The sequence below is a fragment of the Notamacropus eugenii genome, chromosome 1, assembly GCF_028372415.1.
Source record: "Notamacropus eugenii isolate mMacEug1 chromosome 1, mMacEug1.pri_v2, whole genome shotgun sequence".
NCBI lineage: Eukaryota > Metazoa > Chordata > Mammalia > Diprotodontia > Macropodidae > Notamacropus > Notamacropus eugenii.
Window position 1 is genome coordinate 54,161,425 of NC_092872.1, and position 20,968 is coordinate 54,182,392.

Below are 20,968 nucleotides of genomic sequence, written 5' to 3' on the forward strand. Positions count from 1 at the left end.
GGGAACAAGTAGGGAAACCCAAAGTGGGGGAACAAGGAAGGAAAAAGAAAAAAAAAGAGAAAAGAGGAGTCAGAGGAAGAGATGGATGTGCCCCAGCTGCCACCCCGAGGAGAAGCCCTGCTCAATCTGCTCCCACTCCTACACGTATATTCTTGCTTGAGGCCTTTCCCCAGTTCTTTCTCACTCAAACCCTTGGCCCCAGGGATGGCTTTAAGGTTCCAACCTGGGTGAGCTGGGTGACCACAATGTCACATTAAATCCCAGTCACAAAGATAACATCAATAATTTCATATTTATAAACTGATTTCCTCAGAACAAACCAATGAAGCAGGAAAAGTGAAAGTATCTCCTCCCATTTACAAATAAAGAAACAGACTCAGTGGTGAAATAATTTACCCAAGATCATACAAGTAAGTGGTGGAGCTAGAGCTCAAACCTAGCTCTTCTAACTCCATATTTGGAACTTTGCATCAAATCATACTACCTTTCTTGGATCCTTCTGGTGTCCCATTCAGCCTATCTCCTTTTCCTTTGGTTCTCTTTCCCTGGATCTTCCCACTGGCATGGCAGAGTGAACAGAGCACTGGATGTGAGTTTGAATCCTGACTCAAGTACTCACTGCCTAAGTGACACTGAGCAAGTTACTTAATGTCTCTGGGCCTTGCTTTCCATCTGTAAAATAAGGATATTGGACTAGATGAATTCTGAGGTCCCTGTCAATGAACACCCCCCAAGCAGGGGCTATGTCTGATTCTACATTCTACAGGGCAGTTAGCTGACTACCGATGTTTGGTAAATGTTTAACCATAAACAATGATAACACCACAGCAATCATAATGACCTCCTGGGCGGTTATGCTTTTCTTGGCAGGGTAATATTCCTGCTGAGCCAAGACGACAAAACCCAACTGTCAATGCACCATGACCAACTGTACCCAACGAATTAAGCTCTCAACAAAATGCCTTCCTCTCTCTGGGCCTCAGTTTTCTCATCTGTAAAAGAAGGAAGTTGAACTAGATAATTTCTAAGGTCCCTTCCAACTCTGATCTTCTGCAGTCATGGCCAGCTCTGACATTCTATGGTCAAAGGTCATGGCTAGTTCTAAAAGTTAGTGTAAGGTAACTTCATCCACAGGCATTTTTACAAAATAGGAAAGGAAGAATCCTGAAGTCAACAAGTGCACAGCAGAAAAAAATGACATGGAGAACCACTTGCAAATGAGGCACGTCACAGATCAGAAGCGTCAGATATATTTCAGATAGCCTTTCGGACAGAAAGAGGTGAGTGGGGGATGTAAAAAGGAGGGTGGGATGTTCAAGCTAGACTGGATCCCATGATACCATAAAAAGCTAATTGGGAGTGGGGAAAAGACTTGATGGAGTGACTCAGTGGCATGGCTATTTGAATAAAAATACAAATGTCCAGTGTGCTGTCAGCACCGGCTAAGTCAGAACAAACAAAGATTGGTTCATGCCCTCTTTCCCAAACTGGAATGCAATGGACACAATGGAGTCTGCATGGTTCCATTCTGACCCTTACCACAGTGCATGTGGAAATTTCAGGAACTGAGGGATCCAGAATTTCACTGTTGTGGGTATTGCCTGAACTTGAGCAGACTGTAATATTGTAGATGGTCTTTGGTAATTGTTTAATCAGGGTAAAGAAGACTCTCATCATCCTAGTGATAGTTTTGAGGATAAACCTAGACTAGTCCTCAAATGACAGGCACACTGTCTCCTGCCCAATCTATACCCAAAGCTTTTCCAGAACTAGTGCTCCATTGGCATAGCCTTCAAGAACCCATGGTTACTTTTATAACCACGATGAAGCAATGGAACAGGACTTTAATGGATGGGAGTGACAAAATGGAGTTTTAATTCTTCAATAATATGCATTTTTTGTAGAGAGAGATGAAGAGAGATAAATGAGGGTTCACTCCTTGTGGAAATATAAAATAAAAAAGCTTTAAGACAGTTCCTTATATGGGCCCATTTACTGAGCATATATACTTCAAGAGTGGTCCTTGATTGGGCAAACCTGATGAAAAACTGATGAGTATTCCTCTTCTTCAGGGCAGAATGAGGGAAAACAAAATTCACCACTTCTATTCTCTTCAAGAACACAAAGCTGCTGCTTAGCAACCCCATAGGAAGGCTATTCATTTCAAGTACTTCTGGTTTGTGGAACCAAAGAATTTCCTTTATTTCTTGACACTTGACACAAATATTTAAAATAAAGAAAATCCCCTGGCCAGTGATCAGTGACATTATTGTGATTACTTTGCATGTTGGCTTTTTATATATGCCTTTGTGACTTGAGGTATTGGCCACTTATATAATAAACAATATATACAACCTATTGCAAAAGTTCTGATCTAAATCACAACTCCAGGCTGATGGTGAATGAGCTCTGATGAAGTTGTGGGGGTGGGAGAATTACCACTGTCAAAGATGTACAAAACATCTCCCACTCTCCACCTCTCTCACCACAGAGAAGACTGAAAGGGAATATAAAGTGAATGGGGTGGCAAGGGGGATAAGGTCAGTGGAGCTGAGGATATGGGGGAATGAGTTGAAGAAACTACGGGCAAAGGGTAAGGAACTATTATAGACCTAAGGTCAAGGCGTGGCTGCTAGGGACAGATAGACATGAAAGCCTAGAGATATATGATGAGGCAGGAACCCTTAAAGATATTAGATCTATTGAAAAATAAAAAGGGAATTACTGTGAGGGAAGCTAGACTTGCCTATTACCTAACAGTGGTTAATAAGATAAATCTCAGAGGTGGAAAGGACCTCAGAAGAGTACAACCCATACCCTCTACCATACCCTTGAAAAATGGTTATCCAGCCTCACAAGAAAGCTCATTCCCTCTCAGGGTCCTTGGAACACCTTGACTAGTACAGGACAGAAGAGGAAGATCATAATGACCTCTGTTCAGTGACCCTCTTTAACATCAAGAAGGCATAAAATGGAGATATGTATGTTTACCAAAGGTGTTTACTTCTGTCATGAATGATGTCTTACAAAGATCCAAAAGGAGGAGGAGGATGACCCTTAGGTGACCTTTAGATCTTCTTGTTTGTGAATACTGTTCTGATGGCACTGAGCTCCAGAACATGAAAGAATCCCCATGATAAGATATAACGATTACCCAATAATTTATACAGAACCAACTAAATGGATGTATAATGCCTATTGGCTAAGCTGTGACATACCTACGAGTGGTCAGCTTGCTGAATCAGGACATCAGTACATAGCTGGACAGCAGAGAGATGCATTACAGATAGTCGAACTGAATACCAGAAAAAGAGTAAGCTAGCATTTGGGAAACTGCACAGCACTTACAATAATGTGTGTGTGTAAAATACTGTGCTACAGAATATTTTCAGTGATTGCCTATACTTCACAAATGGAATAAGGGACTTTTTTTCTCCTGGATCTATAATTTCATTGGTGCACAGAGCATCTGAGGAGGAAACTTCCTCTACCAATGGAGTTGAGGCAACTGTTCCGCAATTTGTAGCCTTAATGGAATACCTAGAGAGGTAATGACTGAGAGGCTGAATGACTTGCTCCAATTCACAAAATCAGCATACGTCAGAGATCACCTCAAATCTGGGTTTTCTTGACTTTGAGGCCTATTCTCTATCCAATGCCCTGCACTGCGTCTCATGTCCAAGTGATGTCATCTAGGTGTAAGAAATGTACAATTAGAAAAGGAGGTGAAACAGTCATGAGATTCAAGTGAAGGATAACAGATGTCTAGCCCAAATGCTCCACTGGCATCCTCAAAATGAAAAAAGATGTAGAGGAAAGCCTCTAACACATTAGGTGGTTCCTGGTTGCAGGATCTATGAAACCACACAAGACAAGAATCACATGACAGAAGGTATGGATGAGCTACAATCTGAACCAGTGAAAGAACTGTAAACTGATGAGGTCAAAGAGCCACTGGAGTGTATTTCTGCAAGTAATATTAGGATTGTTAGTTTCATTTTACATAGGAAGAAACTGAGACCATGAGAAATCAAATCATTTGTCCAAGGTCTCACAGGAAATCAGCAGTAGGTTTTGGATCATTTTACATCTGGCTCCACTCTATGACGCCATATCCCCCTGTCCTCATAGGGCTCCAGTCTGAGAGGAGGTACTGGGGTGAACCCTATATGGCTAATGGCTACTTTTGACCTTATAGGTCAGCTAGTTTCCAGGGCCCAAGGAGCCAGCCTAATTCACCAACATTTTTTGAAGCTGTGTTCAAGCTCTGTTATTTTCTGAGGCAATGAGAAGGCTGAAGATGCAGAAGGGAAGATACTGAAGGAACATACTGCAGATTTAGGGGAGGGAGCCATGCAGCCATGTGTTAACGGCTTTGATACAACTTCAGAAGGTGTCCAGAGCTCAAATTATGCCCTTCTCTGAATAAAACTACTGCTTGCTCAGGCCCTAAGCACTTGGTTACAAAAGTCACTTAGAAAGCAGGAGAAAACAAGAAGGAATAAGACCTCTCTGCTTATACTGATCCAATGGGAAATGGGGGCTAGAGTGAATTTTCTGGGGAATTAAGATTAAATTTCTTCCTGAGAATATATTTCTTCCTTGTGGTCTCAGAGGTCATGGGAGATCTAGGGTAGTATCAGGGTACTGTAATCAGAGAAGCTTTTGAGTAAACAAGGAAAGACAGAGCCTCAATGGGGGCCACATCCTAGAGCAAATGAAATAATATTATGATGTGACAACAAACAACTCAATCTAGCTAAGTCCACATTCTCTCTCCGGAATCTCTGGCTGAGAGCTGTCCTGGTCATTCTGACTTAGACTCCACAGGGACTTCAGAAGGCAACTTTATTTTGACTAAAACATTTACCAGTGTGAGAAAATGACAAGCTAAGATGTAGATTTCAACATGAATGCCACACAACTCTAGAGTCTTGCCATGCATCAGGAAAACCTAACAAGCAGGAGATGGAGGAGGATAGAAAAAAATAGTACAAAAAGAGAAATCAAGTCAAGATCCACAAATACCCTTGGCTCAATCAGAACAGACTGCCTCCATGTGAGAGGATAGGATGAGGTGGGGGGCCAGGAGTAAAGCAATAGGAGGGCAGACCTTGTTTCACTTCCCAAGGGAAAAGAAAATAATATTCAGCTCAGCTGTATTGCTTACAGAGATTCATCATAAGCATACCATAACATTTAATTAAGACCTTCAGGCTGGTTCCCGAGGGTCTCAAATGCCTGGGAAAATAGGGGAGCTATGGGCAGTTAGGGGGCATGCTGTGCCCTTTGGTTCAGCTCCTGGGAATTTTGTTTTTCTTGTTTCAGAGACAAGAAAAGGTAAAGTTAATTTTTCTCTCTTCAGCATGGGGCATGCTTTTCTTTACTTCTTCACCATCTTCACCCACTAGGACCTGAGGGCAAAGTTCTCTCCTGGGGTTGGAGTGTCACACTTCATGACTTTTTTATAGATAAGGACAATCTACTGGGAGACCAGGTGGCCAAATACACTTTTTGCCAAGACAGTTCCGGAACATGACAGATTTTCACAAGATGTAGTTTTATAACCAGAGTGAGAAAAGGGTGAACCATGAAAGAACTGCAGGGGGTTCAGGGGAGTAAATCTAAAATTAGGGGATTCCCACCTTTAATATCAAAATGTATGGTTGCCTAGAGCAAGGCAGACTTTGCTAGATGATTCTCTGTGTTATTTTCTATAGTAAAATCCAGGTAAGAGGATAGGGAGAGGAGGAGAAAGGGGAGAAAAAGGCCTTCCATACCTCAAAACATCCTTTCAATCTGTTGTAGTCACTCTCTCTGGTGAAAAAATCAATTGTTCTTCTTAACAAGGTATGAAGACTGAATTGTCTAAAACAATACATTCCAGCCAAATCCTTCTGGTTCACAAAGGAAGAAAACTTGTCTCTTAAAAAAAAATCGCACTTGCTTTTCCTTCAAGCAAGACTCTATTATTTCCCAGAGCTCCAGACCAAACCTCTGTGATAATCCCTTTCTTGCTGAAGCCTAAGATACAACAGGAAGAGCAACCATTTTGGTGTCCAGGTCTCTCCCCTGAGTCCCAAGTTCCTGCATGTAGGCTTTGCAAACCATTACTGGGCCTCACTCAGTGTAACCACCATCCTCGAGAGGAAGGATGGGGAAAACCTTGATTGGATAGAGGCAGAACTGTGTGTGGGGCCAGAAGGAAGTGGACAGCTGTGACAGACCACCAGCTGTGATAAACCTCCCCAGGCCCAAACTTCAGGCTCCCCAATTAGGCTGAGACGCACTCCTTGGCAAGTCCCAAGACAGGTGTGCAAATCTCTTTCTAGGCTGTGGCTCCAGGATCTTTGTAGGACTGGTAGAGTTACGGACAGGCCTTGGCATCCCTCATGCCCTGGTTTTGAGTCAGTCTCTTTTCTGCCATACATTTCTGGAACCTGAGTTGGTGACTCAGTAAATGAGTGAACAGATAAGAGGAAACAGAGGAAAGAAAAAAATCAGGAAATAATCTTCAGAGGAGAAGCATTCAAAAAGACTTAAAATCAGGAAATAATCTGCAGAGCAAAAAGATTCAGAAAGCCTTAAAAAAAAAAAAAAGACAACAAATATATCCTGACACTAAATTACACAGCAAGATAAGTTCACCCCAATACAAATTCACAACCCTCCTGAGCTCTTCAACAGGAAAGAGATGACGATGGTTCATGGGAAATAGTCAACATCTGGCTGTGGCTGTCTACATCTGAGGTGTTCTACTTCCTCACCACCACATTACCCCAACAAGAAGGATCATATCTTTATAACTAACATCCTTGTTATTATATTGAAGCAAAAGCCTCTACTGTTGAAATGCTACAATGTGCTTTTTTGGTTAGTTCAACAATTTACTTTTGGATGTCTATGGAAATAACATCATCACTAATCTAGAACTCAACTAGAAATATATGTGGTCTAGGTGAATAACTCTCCATGGGCTTTACCTGGATAATTTTCCTAAATGCCAATAAATTTTCCCAGTAGTATTATACACAAAAAATAAAGTAAAAAAACAATTAATGCTGAAAGACCCTTTACCTGGTACAGCTTATTGAAATGGATGGACCGAGACAAGCACAGGCAAGAGTCAATTGAGAATTTGGGAGCGTCTTTATTAGCTGGCGGCTGTCCTCAGAGGAGGCAGCCCCAAACAAAGGTGTGTGTGCCTTTTAAGCATCTCAGCACTTCTCGGTACAGCCTTGAGTTCCAATAGCACACATTTTTCACAGAACAGTTTTGACAGGGGTTCCTACGTGCTGCTAGGCAAGGGGGGCACAACAGAGAGGGGGGCCCAAGCAGCTGCCAGGCAAAGGGGTACAACAGAGAGGGGGACCCAAGCAGCTACTAGGCAAAGGGGTACAACAGAGAGTGTCTTCTAGGCAAAGGGCACAACAGAAAGTGGCTACTAGGAGAAGGGGCACAACAGAAAGTGGCTACTAGGCCCAACCCTGCCTAGAAACTCAACAGACATTTCTCAACACAGGGGCTGGGGGGGGGGCGGGGGGGCGGGGCGGAATAACATCCACTTCACTTATGGACATGGGAAATCCCCTGGGGCTATGGTATGAGCAGTCTCATTCTGATCTCTGGTAGAAGTCTCAACCTCTTAAAGCACACCTCTTACAACAAAAAATCCAGCCACAACACTGGAATCTATACTAAAGGAAAATTAAATTTTCCTAGTGACCTCTTCTTTAGCTTAGAATTAAAAATGGATTTCCTTTTCACCAACCAATATTGTAAAATGCTATTGCCCCAAGAGCATTCAATAAATATTAATCAAACTGAATTTAAAATGCACTCAGTATCTCCTGGGGAGAGCACAAAGAGGATCCCAAACTTTCAAAGGACGTCACTTATTTTCCTGGGAACTGTGGCAAGATCAATTGTGAACAAGGGATCTCCAGTCCTCAGGGGTAGGTCACTCAATGCGCAGTCATCAACAGCCAAATTCCACTGCAGACCTACTAGCATGGGTAGAAAATGTGATTTACGTTTGGATAATAAAAAGCCTTGGGAACTATCAGCTCAGCACAAACAGCAGTGGCTCTTGAGGTCTTCCCATAATTCCCACAAGGGCCAGGTGAGTCCCAAGAGAAATGAGATGAAAACAAGGATAGGGACTATTGATTATAGGACTAGCATCACTTCCCTTCCTGCGGTCCAACAAAAGATCTTGGAGGTCAACCCCACGGATTATGAAGCTCTAAAACAGAATCACTGCCTTTCAGATTCCAGCTTCCCAGGAGTCAATTTCAGGTTAGGCAGAAAACGGGCAAAGAAGAGAAATACCAAACTATTCTCTTTCCTCTTCACCATGCTCTTCCTGAAAGAACCGAGCAGGCTTGAATGGAAGAGCCACGTTCTAAGTTTGATGCTGTGTATGTACTGACTTCAGGAGTCAGGGACCTAGGTTCAAATCCTGACCTCCATGACTCCAAGTCAATTTCTTCGATAGGATTCAATTCTACTAGTCTTCATTCTAACTAATGCCAACTTTCAATTGCCTCAGGATTCACAATCCAGTTTATGAACATCCCAAGACTCTTTCCAAAGCGTTTTGTAAATCTTAAGGTGCCACATAAATGGGAGTTATTATTTTGGCCACCATTTCCTTGCCATTTTTACCAGAAGGTAGGGGAGAGGAGAGAACTGAAAGTTAAAATGATCAATTAATCAATTCTGTTCCTAAAAAGTAAAAAAGCAAAAAACAGTCTCAAATTTCTAAAGTGCTTCATTTGACTCCCCTAGCATGTGTGTAATATGTTATTTTCACCATTACCATTTTGTAGAACAGAAAGTTGAGGCTCAGAGACTGTTTAAGGGACTTATTTGACTAGTCATAAGGTTTTTTAGGTAGTAGACCGTATACTGAACTCAGATCTTCTGGAATCAAGACTACTGTTCTTTTTTCACAATCTGCTGCCTTGAATAAATTAGAAGAAAGAAAATGTTGGCCTATGGGATAAAGCAAGGCTTTTGAACTATTTGTGGCTTTAAATGATTATTATCATCCATTAACCTGATCAATAAAGATGTGAGAACAGGTTGAGGTCTTAAATGTGTAGGGAAAATGAACTGGACAACACTGGTAAAATATCTTAAAAGAACACTTAAAAAGCACGCAAACCTGTCATGCGAAAGCAATGTGAAGACAGGAAATGCAAAGTAACTGCCTAAAGTAGGCTCCCTCAGCTACCATGCAACATATGGTATTCACTATTAAGTTATCAGTTTAAATGCACTAATGCTGCATGGCCCACTGTGTGCAAGTCAGTGCAGGACAAATTGGTGAATGGTGCCCACAAGACCTCTGAGAGCATGGGAAGCTTGGGAACTATTCATTAGTTCTTGGCAATCAACACCATACCAAGTTCCATTCCCAGGATGTAGCTGAATTCAAGGCATAATGTGTTCACTGATCTCCTGTAAGAGTTTGAATGTGAAATCATATTATAAAATGGTAATAATTTGTGGTTGTGCTGAAGTACAAGGAGATCCACACAGTTTTAACAAGTGGTGTGGGAAGTGAGGGAAGAGACCAACAAGATGGTAGATGAGACATTTTCTCTGATGTCTATGACCTCTCAAACCTCTCTAAGGCAGAAATCATGTGTCAAAAATAAAGCAATATTAGCTGTCTTCCTGGTTTGGGACATCCAGAATCCAAAGGAACGTTAAAAAAGGGTTCCCTCTTTGAGTTCACTCTACACTCCACACCCAACCACCCAGCATGTGATGAGCAGTGAGGTCATACTAAGTGGCCCAAAGATCAGACCCAGAGGACTGCAATAAAACCCATGCCTACAGCCTGGTCCCCCCACCCTCTTTCCAAGACCATGGAGATCTAGGCTGAGAGCTGTAACAGCATCATTCTGCATTGCAACTAATCTCTGCAGAGCAGTGGAGGGAAGGGGACTGGGCACATGAAATAGGGCCTAATCCCATTCCCCAATCCCCTTTGTACTAAAGCCAATGAGACCTAAAGTATGGAAACCAACCCCACAGAACCAGCAGAGCAGCATTCTTAGCAGGGAACAAGACACCAAGTAAGAGAGGACTACATGGAGCTCTACCTAACCTGATGTAGAAGCCAAGCATCAGGTGGGGCCAATTTGGGCCCCCTTCCATCTTATTATGTCACATGAGATAGAAACTGAGACTGGTGAACCATGAATTGCCCAGTGTTGGAGGAGGTTGAAATCTTTTGGATTCAGCCCCCAGGGAACCCACCATCAGAGAGGAAGGAGTCAGAAATTGAGCAAGAGGGAAAAATAAGGGGAGGGGGAATACTGAAATTACTGAAGGTCTTAGGAAGAAGAAAACTCAAAGACCTTGAACTGTTTCAATCAATAGGGAAAACATCAGCAGCAGAAGGAAATAATACACCCAGATCAAGTAAATGAGTTCAGGTATCTAAGAATAAATACTGCCAAATTAAGCCTAGTATGATCTACCCTAAAAAATCTCAGCTGAACCATAAATGAAATAAGATGGACATTTAATAATAGAGAGGTGTTTGAAATATTCTTAGAAAGAAAACCAAAAGTGAAGAAGTTACTGGCTTTTTGAACACCCCAAACAACAGAATTGTAGGAGTGAATGGATGTAGCATCCAAGAGGAAACAGAGTAACAGCAGAGGATAGTAAGAGACTGCTTTTTAAATGTCCACAAGGAGACTGGGATGAAGGGAGAAGAAACAGCGAAGATTCTGTCCATTATGGACAGACTCTGGTGACACTGCCTACACATAGAATCAAAAATGGGAGTGTGTATGAAGAGGAAAAGAGACATGGGGATAAAGGGAGTGTGTGGTGTGCCTAGGTCAAATCAAAGGCTATCAATGAGAAGGTGACCCCTGTTGTCTCTGAGGAAAAGAAAAGCCTACGGAGGAGGAAGGGGGAAAAGACTGAAAAGAAGGAGAAAAGGAAAAAGGACTTGCTTTGGTGGTAGGAGGAGATTCCACTGAAGAGTATTCCTATGGGACAAGAGTGATATTCTGGAAAAGGAAATGTGGACCATGTGCTGGGTGTTGTCTAGGAGATTTGAGGCTTGAAAAAAGACAAATTGTCCTACCTTGGAAGAGGGGGAGCTGGAACTTCTGGGAACAAGTGATACCCGAGGGAGTGGGAGGGCATGGACCCAGGGAGGAGATTTTGAGGCAAATGGGGAAAAAAAGTAACCAAGAGCAAGGTATAAATCTGTGATGTGATGCACAATCAGGGATGAGTGTGCGGTGTATGAGTCTGGATTTGTTTGGAGAGTGAGGAAAAATGAAAAAGGAAATCCAAGGGAAAAGCTCCATGAGGCGGTGGCAGAAGCTACATAGACCACCCTGCAAATTTCGATACCATATAGAATATGGAGAAAAGAGAGGAACTTGACCATTATAGGCATCATGAAGCAGAGAATGAGGTTCTAGAATAGACAGAATGAGAGGATGGATAACAAAGTAAGAGAAATCTTCTCTGGAAAGGGGTGCAAAAATGAGATTAAAAAAACACCTAAGGAACAGGAATTAAAGGGAAAGAGAAGAAAGGGCAATCTACTTGATTAAATGAGGGAAAAAAGGGAAGAATTAAATAACTAGATAAAAGCAAGAACTAAAAAAGAATTAAGAAACAAAACTCTAAAGGACAATTGGGGGTAAGGGGAAGAAGTCAGTGGGAATAGGGCTATCTTAAAAAAAAGATTAAGATAAAATGACTAAATAGAATTGTGTTTACAGTGTAAGAGGGGATAAAAATTTTAACTTGAAAAAAAACCCAAAATGGAAGAAAATGTAAACCTAACTCTCATAACTTTAAATGTGACTATATTAAACACTTCAACAAAATGAAAAAGAATAACAGACTGGGTAAGAAAAGAAAACCCTAAAGTCTGTTGCTTACAAAAAATACATCTAAAAAACAAAGACATAAGCAAAATAAGACTGAAGGGATGGAAAAATATTTACTATGCATCAAGTGAGTTAAAAAGTGCAGGAGGTGCGATCTTGCTATGTCACAAAGTAAAAACATTCAAAAATCAGAAAGCATAAACAAGGAACTACATTATGCTAAAAGGAACCATAGACAATAAACCAGTATCAGTCAAACAAAAAACATCCAACAAACAAACATAACAACCTTATATTCTCCAAAGGTCTTAGCACCCAAATACATAAAGGAAACATTAAATGATCTACAAAAAGAAAGACAGTAACACAACAGTGACAATACTGCTCTCAGTTTTGCATTAAGTCTAGCAGTAAGATAAAGAAAGGGGGAAATATGGAACTGAACAAATTGTTGGCAAAACTAGAGAAAGACTTACAGTGCCTTCTAAACAGATTTGCAAAAGAATATACATATTTCTCAGCACAACATGTAACTAAAAAAAAGGGGGCCATGTATTAGGGCACAGAGATTGCAAAAAGATGTTAAAAAGTAGGAATACTAAATATATTCTTTATAGACTAAATTACAATAAAAAATAGTCAGGGAACACAAACAAAAGACATAGAAGCAAGTGGAGACTTAAAAATGATATATTAATAATGAGTCAAAAAACAAATCATAAGATAATTAATAATTATGTTAAAGAAAATTATAATGATGAAACAACATACCAAAATTTCTGGGTTGTAGCTAAAGCAGTCCTCAGGGGGAAAAAAATTATATTCCTACAAACATACATTTAAAAAATAGAGAGAGAATTAATGAACTGAATGAGCATTTTAAAAATTAGAAAACCAACAAATAAACCTAAAACAAGTACAAAAGAGGAGTTATTTAAAAGTATAGAAATAGATAAACTGGAAACTTAGAAAAGAGAAATAATAAATAAAAGTTGGTCCTTTGGAAGACTAGAAAATTTGATAAACCATTAGTTAATCTGATAAAAGAAGAGGGCAGAAAATTAAATTAATTAAACAGTAAATGAATAAGGTGAAATTTCAATAAAACCAGAAGAAATAAAAATATTCAGAATATATCATGTACATTGATGTGACAACAAAATTGAGAACACAAAAGAAATAGAGTATTACTTTCAAAATTATAAAATACCCAAACTATGAGGAGATACAGATAGAGATCTTAACCCAATCTTAGAAAAGGTAATAGGTCTAGCTGTAAAGGAACTACCAAATGAAAAAAGACCTTCTGGTCCTGATGAATTCACAGAAGAATTCTATGAAACTTTTAAAGAGTAATAAGTACCCCAATAAGTACCCATACTCACAAATTATCATAAAAAACTGAAAAAGAAAGCACCCTAACAGAACCCTTTTATGAGACAAATACAGTCCTAGCATTCAAATCAGAGAAAGAAAAAACACAGAAGGAAAACGATAGGCTAACATCACTTATGAACACTGACCCAAAAATTTATTTTTTCTTTTTCGTATTTAATATTTTATTTTCCCCCAATTACATGTAAAAAAATTAACATTTTTTTAAAAAAATTCTGAGCTTTAAATTCTCTTCCTCTGTCCTGTCCTCCCTTATTAAGAAGACAAACAATTTTACATAGGTTATACGTGTGTAGTCATGCAAAACATATTTTCATATCTGACTCAAAATCCTGTCAAAAAGTGACTTAACCAAGAAATTATTTATGATCAAATGGGATTTATATCAGAAATGCAAGTTCAACAATAGGGAAACCAATCAACACAATCATATTAAAGACAAAAACATTCCAAATAACATGATTATCTCAATAGATCATGAAAAAATCTTTGACAAAATACTGCACTCTTTTATGCTAAAAACCTTGCAAAGCATAGGCATAACAAAAAGTATCTGTCCAAAACCAAAAACAAGCATCATATGCAGTGGGAATATACCAGAACCTTTTACAATAAATACCAGAGTGAAACAAGAATGTCTACTTTCCTCATTTTTGACACAGTTTTGGAGATGCCAGCAACAGCAATAACACAAGAGAAAGGATTACACACGTAAAGATAAATAAGATGAGATAAGACTGTCCCTCCTTCCTAATGACATGAAGGTATGCTTGGAAACTCCTAAGGAATCAGCAAAATGCTAATGCTGCCGATGCAGCGAGGTAGTGCAACGGATGGAGTGCCAGATTTAAAGTCAGGAATACCTGAGTTCAAACCTGGCCTTAAGACACTTACTGTGAGTAGTATGTCCCCAGGCAAGTCACTTCACCTCTATTTGCCTCAAGTTCCTCAACTGTAAAATGGGCATAATAACAGTACCTACCTCTCAGAGTTGTGAGAATCAAATGAGATCACACTGATAAAAAGGGCTTAGCACAATGCCTGGCATATAGTAGGTGTTATATAAATGCTTATTCTCTTTCCCCAACTGAAAAAATTTCAGCAAAATTACAAGCTATTTTATAACTCAAAAATCAATTTCATTTCTATGTAATAAATGCAAAAACACAAGAAGCAATAATAGAAAGGGAAGTCTCATTCCAAAGAACTACAAAATGCTTAAAATATCTGGGGATCAATCTACAAAAGACTTGTATACATTCAATGACAAAGTGCTCTTTAAAAAAATAAAGGACAACTTAAATAGCTAGAGGACCATTAAATAAATGTTCATGGCTAGGCCATGACAATAGTATCAAAGATAATTTTCACTTTTAATGTTATATCAATTAAATTACCAAGTACTTCACAGAACTTTATAAAATAATAATAATAAAATTCATATGGAAAAACAAAAGATCTAGCATATCATGGGAGCTCACACTATTATAAAGTAGCTATATTGTAAATCACATATTAGAAAACAATTACACTATGAAGTCATCAGAACCATCTGGTATTGGTTAAAAGAGAGATCAATGGAACAGGCTTAGACATGGGAGAATCAGTAACAATGGAACTCAATAACTCAGTGGAGAAAGTTGATACAAATGGAAAACAAATTAACTAGGAAAAACTCCTTATCTGATAAAAACTGCTGGGAAAACTCGAAAACAGTCTAGCAGAAAACAGGCTTAGACCAACACTTTGTACTATATTCCAAACCGATATGGGATCTTGACATTAAAGATCGTATCATAAAAAAATCAGAAGAGAAGCAGATGATCTACACCTCAGTAGGAGGTTATGGGTAGGAGATCAAGAGACAGAGGCAATTACAAAAGATAAAATAGATAACTTTGATTACATGAAACTGAAAAGCTTCTATACAGATATTAATGCATCTAGGATAGTAAGGGAAGTGGTTAAATGCGGAAAAAAATCTTAGTGTCAAATTTCTCTGAAAAGAGATATCCAAGATATATAAACAACAAAACTGTATAAAACTTGACCAAAGTGGTCAAGGCATATGAAAAACAGTTCTGAAAAGAAATGCAAAGCATTCATGATCACGTGAAAGAATTCTCTAAATCACTAATGATAAGATAAATGGAAATCAAAACAACTCTTAAGTTTCACCTCACAACTTACAAATTGGCAAAGATGGCAAAAAATGGCAACAGTCAACGTTGGAGGAGTTACAGAATGACAGGCACAGTGATACACTGTTGGAGCTACGAAATGGCACAACCATTTTGGAAAGCAATTCGGAATTACACAAGGAATGGGACTAGAATTCACACTATTTGAACTAGAGACTCCATTACTGGGCTTATACCCCACAGAAGCCATTGATAAGAAGAAAGTAACATACACCAAAATATTTATAGTGGCACTTTTTGTGACAGCAAAGAATTGGAAACAAAATAGATGTCCTCTCACTGTGAAATGGCTGAACATACTGTGGTCCATTAAAGTTACTGAGAAATACTGCGCTATAAGAAATTATGTGCGTGATCAACACAGAGAAGCATGGAAAGATCTAAATATGGATTGGTACATAGAGAAGAAAGCAGAAATAAGAAAACAGTAACAACATTAATGGAGAGAAGAACCACATACAAGAACTGAAAGTGAATCTAACAAAATTACAAAGACCAAGCAGCACTCAAAACAATCACCTCTGGGGGAAGTGAGAAGAGAATGGCGTGCGTGTGTGTGTGTGTGTGTGTGTGTGTGTGTGTGTGTGGGCGCGTGCGCACATGTGTTGGGCCTTTGTTGCCTAAGACCATGCCATCAAAGACACGATGACATGACTTGCACTTGACTTTGTTTTGAAAGAGGGAGGGCTGTGTAGGTCACCAGCCTCACTTCTCCTCCAGAGCCATCTGAATCCAGTGACCAGACATTCATCAGGATGACTGGAGATGACCCAGGATGAGACAATTGGGGTTAAATGACTTGCCCAAGGTCTCACAGCTAGTAAGTGTCAAGTGTCTGAGGTGAGATTTGAACTCAGGTCCTCCTGACTCCTGCACTGGTGCTCTATTCACTGCACCACCTAGCTGCCCCGAGAAGAGAATAAGTGTCACACAACGCCCATATTTTCAGATCTTTTAAATGTTTCATTGAGTTCTGCTGACTTTTTTTCCTCTTTAAAAAATACTATTTGTTACATGAGATGGTTTGCTAGAGGTGGAAGGAAAAGATATTAGGATAATTATGATGACATAAGATACAGAGGATATCAATAAAAACTTATTTTAGAAAATAAATTGAAATGGTATAAGGTAGGAAGATTAAGAATAAAAAAATAATAATCTAATAAATCAAGTTTGGCAGTAGGAAAATAGAAAAATATGGCCAGTGAGACTGGCTTTGGGTAGAAGGAAATTTCCTGCTCATCAAACCACAAAGATTTCAGAAGGCTTCCATAATGGCTTACAAATAAAGACAGGTGCAGAGATGCAAGACCATGTGTGGCCCTACAGATGAGATAAGGCTGGAGAGTTGGATTAGACTCAATTCACAATTTTTAACAGCAAATACTACAACTATTAGTCAGTAAGTTGTGATAATAAGGTTAATACCTCAGAAAGCTCTCTGGTATAATCATACCATACACATGAATGGGATAGATGAAATAAAGTAGACTAAGGGACTTAGAGTTAAATTTTTCAATCAGATATCTCAGGTGACTATATGACTGACACAAAAGGAAAAGACAGAACACCACAGTTCTAAGTCTGAGAAAGAGTTTGCTTTCCCAAACAAAGTAGCATGAGGAAGTTCTATAGAACCAAGTTACTACCAAATCACCCCCACACCACCACCACCAAATCTTCAAGAAACATCATGTTACTGTTCTCCAACTTATGTCTCCTACCATCTTCCATACTGAATTTGCTTCAAATCCTATAAAGTCTCATTCTGTCTCTCTGACAAAATGTGGGAGCTGGGGGGACTTTGGAGACATTTGGATGGAGTACTGAGAAGTTAAATTCCTTGAAGCATTCACAGGTCTACATTTGAGGTCAGACTAGAAAATGAAGCTGCAGAAATCTGGCGATGAAAATGCCGTGTCAGGAACCTGGACAACATACGTATCAACATTACAGAGGAGTCAGCAAATACGCTTACAGAATTTTTGATGCAAATGCTCTGAAATGGTACATTAATACACTGACATTACAAAAAAAAAAATCAGATCAGTTGTGAGTCATGAGGTTTTTCAAGACATAGAAATACACTACAAAAGGAAACCAGTCTGTGTCTCCTTGCAAAACAAAGGCTAAACCAAATGGAAAAATGAGGCAATTATTCAATTTAATAAACATTTATTCAGTGCCTTGTTCAATACACTGTGCATCAGGTAATGGGGATAATAAAGGTGAAACAAGACAGTTCCCTCTCTCAAGGAGCTTACAATCTAATAAATGGATGAGAAATAAATACAAAGCAAGTCAGAATAAATTACAAGCAATGGGCGACAAGTTGGGGCAGGGGAGGACTTGGATCAGGGAAGACACTATGGGAGAGATAGCACCTGAGTTGATCCTGAAAGGAAATAATGACTTCAACAGGCAAAAAGGTGTTGGGGGAAGACCATTCTAGAGACGGAGGATAGCACGCATAGAGGTGCCGAGATGGAAAAGGACAGAGAAAGATTAGATCAGAAAATCTGGGCAAAAAACATTGGATTTCCCCTCAATTACATGGGAGTTGATAACATTCAGTTCCAACTCCTAAGAGTGGGGAGGCTGAGACTTTTTTAATTGCATGGAAAGGATCTAGCAACTATAACAGATACAACAAGCAGTCTGCTCTTATTTCTCTTGGCCTTACTATCTCCATCTTCACCAATGTGTGCTTCCTCACACCATCTTCATATAAAAAACCAGATCTCATGCCTTCACCTTGTCCCAAAGGGAAACAAAGTCATTACACTATTGTCTTGAACCACAGGCTTTCGATCTGGATGAAAAAAAGCTCAAGCTTCTGAAGTTGAGTTTCTACACAAAATACGAAATGTCAGGGACTTCTGTAACTTGGTCTGGATCCAGAAGAAGGCAGTATCAGTAGACACAGATAGATAGATGCCTTAGAGACCCTACTCATCACCTCCCTACTGAATTTTATTATATTTTTTTCTGGCCTCAACAACCTATGACAATTTTCCTTCTAGTGAATAGGTCAACTCTAAGCCCATGGTTTTCCATAATCAACAACCACAGAAGAAAATCACTCAAACTGACGAAATTTGGCTTTATGTGAGTTGGTCCCATTTCAATTCCCTGAGATATTTCACAGCTGTGTCTTTGGCTACTCAGTTCCCTTCCCTCACTCCTTAATTCCTTTAATACCTTGTACTTTTTTAGAGTCCTTTAGTTTCCAAAATACTTTCATATGTATTCATTTGAGCTAATCCTAGAAAGAATAGAAATTGTGCTCCAAAAAGGCTTAGAATTAAAGAGCATGCTGGACCATCATATCTCTCAAGAAAAACCTTCTTCAAGGACCAATCTCATCTGTTTTTGTTAGTACCTGGTACACATGTTCACAAAGTACTTGACAGTTTCCAAAATGCTTTCATCAGAACCGCTTTTTCAGGTGGCACAAGAGAGGAAGGACTGGAGTTGGAACTGGATTCCCAATCTTCCTTCAAGCCCACAGCTTTATCCACTTTTCCATAATGCTTCATCACTCATGGGACATTGCCTGCTTTCATAAGAGAACTGGTGATGTCAATAAGTTGTTTAAATATTATCTCCTTTTTACACATAAGGAAATTAAAATTAAGAGTAGTGAAATGACTTGTATAACAACAAGCAGCTACAGCTAACATTTATACAATACTTCAAGGCATGCAAAGCATTTCTTATTTCATTTGATTCTCACAACAATCCTATAAAGTAGCTGCTATTAACCTATTTTAGAGATGAGGAAACTGAGGCTGCGAAGGTTATGTGACTTTCTTAAGATTCCTGGAAAGTGTTTGAGGCAGGATCCAACCATGTCATCCTGGCTCCAAATCTAGCTCTCTCTTCACTACACAACCTAGCTACCCCACAATTTAATAAGTGGTGATACTAAGATCTGAAAGAACGCTAACTAGCTCCATGTTTTCATGTTTTTCTACTACATTACAAATTTTAAAAAATGGTATTTTATTTTTTCTCAAATCATACATAAAAATAATTTTTAACATTCACTTTTTAAAATTCTGAATTCCAAATTATTTTACTTCTTCCTTCCCTTCCCCCCTCCCTGAGCCAGTAAACAATTTGGTATAGATTACACATGTGCAATCATGCAAAACATTTCCATATTAATCATATTGTGAAAGAAAACACAGATCCCTCCCCCACCAAAAAAAAACTGAAAAAGGCATGCTTTGACCTGCATTCAGATGCCATCAGTTCTTTCTCTGGAGGTGGACAGCATTTTTCATCATGAGCCCTTTGGAATTGTCTTGGATTGTTGTATTGCTGAGAACAGCTAAGTCATTCACAGTCTATCATCATACAGTACGCTGTTACTGTATACAATATTCTTCTGGTTCTGACTTCACTTTGCATCAGTTCATGTAAGTCTTAGCAGTAAACCGTGAATTTCTACAGTCTACTTCAGAGCTAAAAGGAAAGGAAGCTCTGGACATGGAGGTGGAAGTGTAGTTAGAGAAGTGGAGCAGGCTTGGGATCCAGGCAAGAACTGGACCTAGTTCTGTCCCCAAAACTTACTAATTAGTTGTGTGACCACAGGTTTAATCTCCAAGACTCAGGTTCTTCCTATACCTATACTACAGGTTGTTTGTCTCTGTATCCCCAGTGTTGTCCACATTGTCTGGCATAAAGCAGTGATTAATAAATGCTAGATGGACCAGACTGAAAGTGCTCCGTACCATTCTCTGATTGTATAAAAGAGAAAACTGAGGACTTCAGAAAGGAAGTGACCTGCTCCAAATCACACACTTCCCCTTACCACTAACCAATTTTCAAAACCACCAAGCATTAGGAACAGACAAAAACAACTAAAGTGGAAATGAGACTAGAGCAGGAGCTACAAGGAAACAGGATGGACGTCAAGGCCAAATTAGCAGTGAGGCAAACTAGCAACTAAGAAATTCATCTCGCACTCTGTGTGGCAAGAGCAGTGAAGCTCAGTGGGACTAGGGTAATGGTGGGGCATAATGAGTGAGCCGCTGATCCTGGGGAAGAGATAGTCAAGAGCCACTCCCCGCCCTCATGTGGTAGATGCTCTTAGACTCCTGTAGAGTGTGCAACAGGGGCTGCAATAGGCAAAAGACCCGATTTCTGCCTTTATGGAAGCATCAATAAACCACAGACAGCTCTGTTCGTACAGCAATTACTATTTTGCTGGGGGTGGAGGGACAGAAGAAGTGAAAGAAGAGAAAATAAAGCTCTGGAAATAGAATCCAGGAAGATAGAAGATGGCAGAGCACTATGTACTTACACATGGTCATTCTCCAAGGAGTTTTATCACCTTTTCTAATTCATCTTACAAAAGTAGCAGAACAACAGCCAAGGACCTAACACATCAAAATTTAATGGACAGTCTCAGAGCACAAACAACATTGATGTAAGGAAGCTTGAAGAACCCAATGCCTCCAGATTCATACTCCAGGATTAGGCACA

General features: G+C 39.5%; 1 protein-coding gene across 4 annotated transcripts in view; it reads right to left on the bottom strand.

The window, feature by feature from the left end:
* CAPN15 (calpain 15) overlaps positions 1 to 20,968 on the bottom strand; it is a 90,991-nt gene that overhangs the window by 29,593 nt on the left and 40,430 nt on the right. Inside the window, exon 1 of one of the 4 annotated variants that reach the window (XM_072601682.1) lies at positions 485 to 7,532. The exons of the other annotated variants lie outside the window; for them this stretch is intronic. The gene's annotated coding sequence lies outside the window, so the exon portion shown is untranslated. Of the gene's footprint in view, positions 1 to 484; positions 7,533 to 20,968 lie in introns of those variants that run through there. 4 annotated transcript variants of the gene reach the window in all.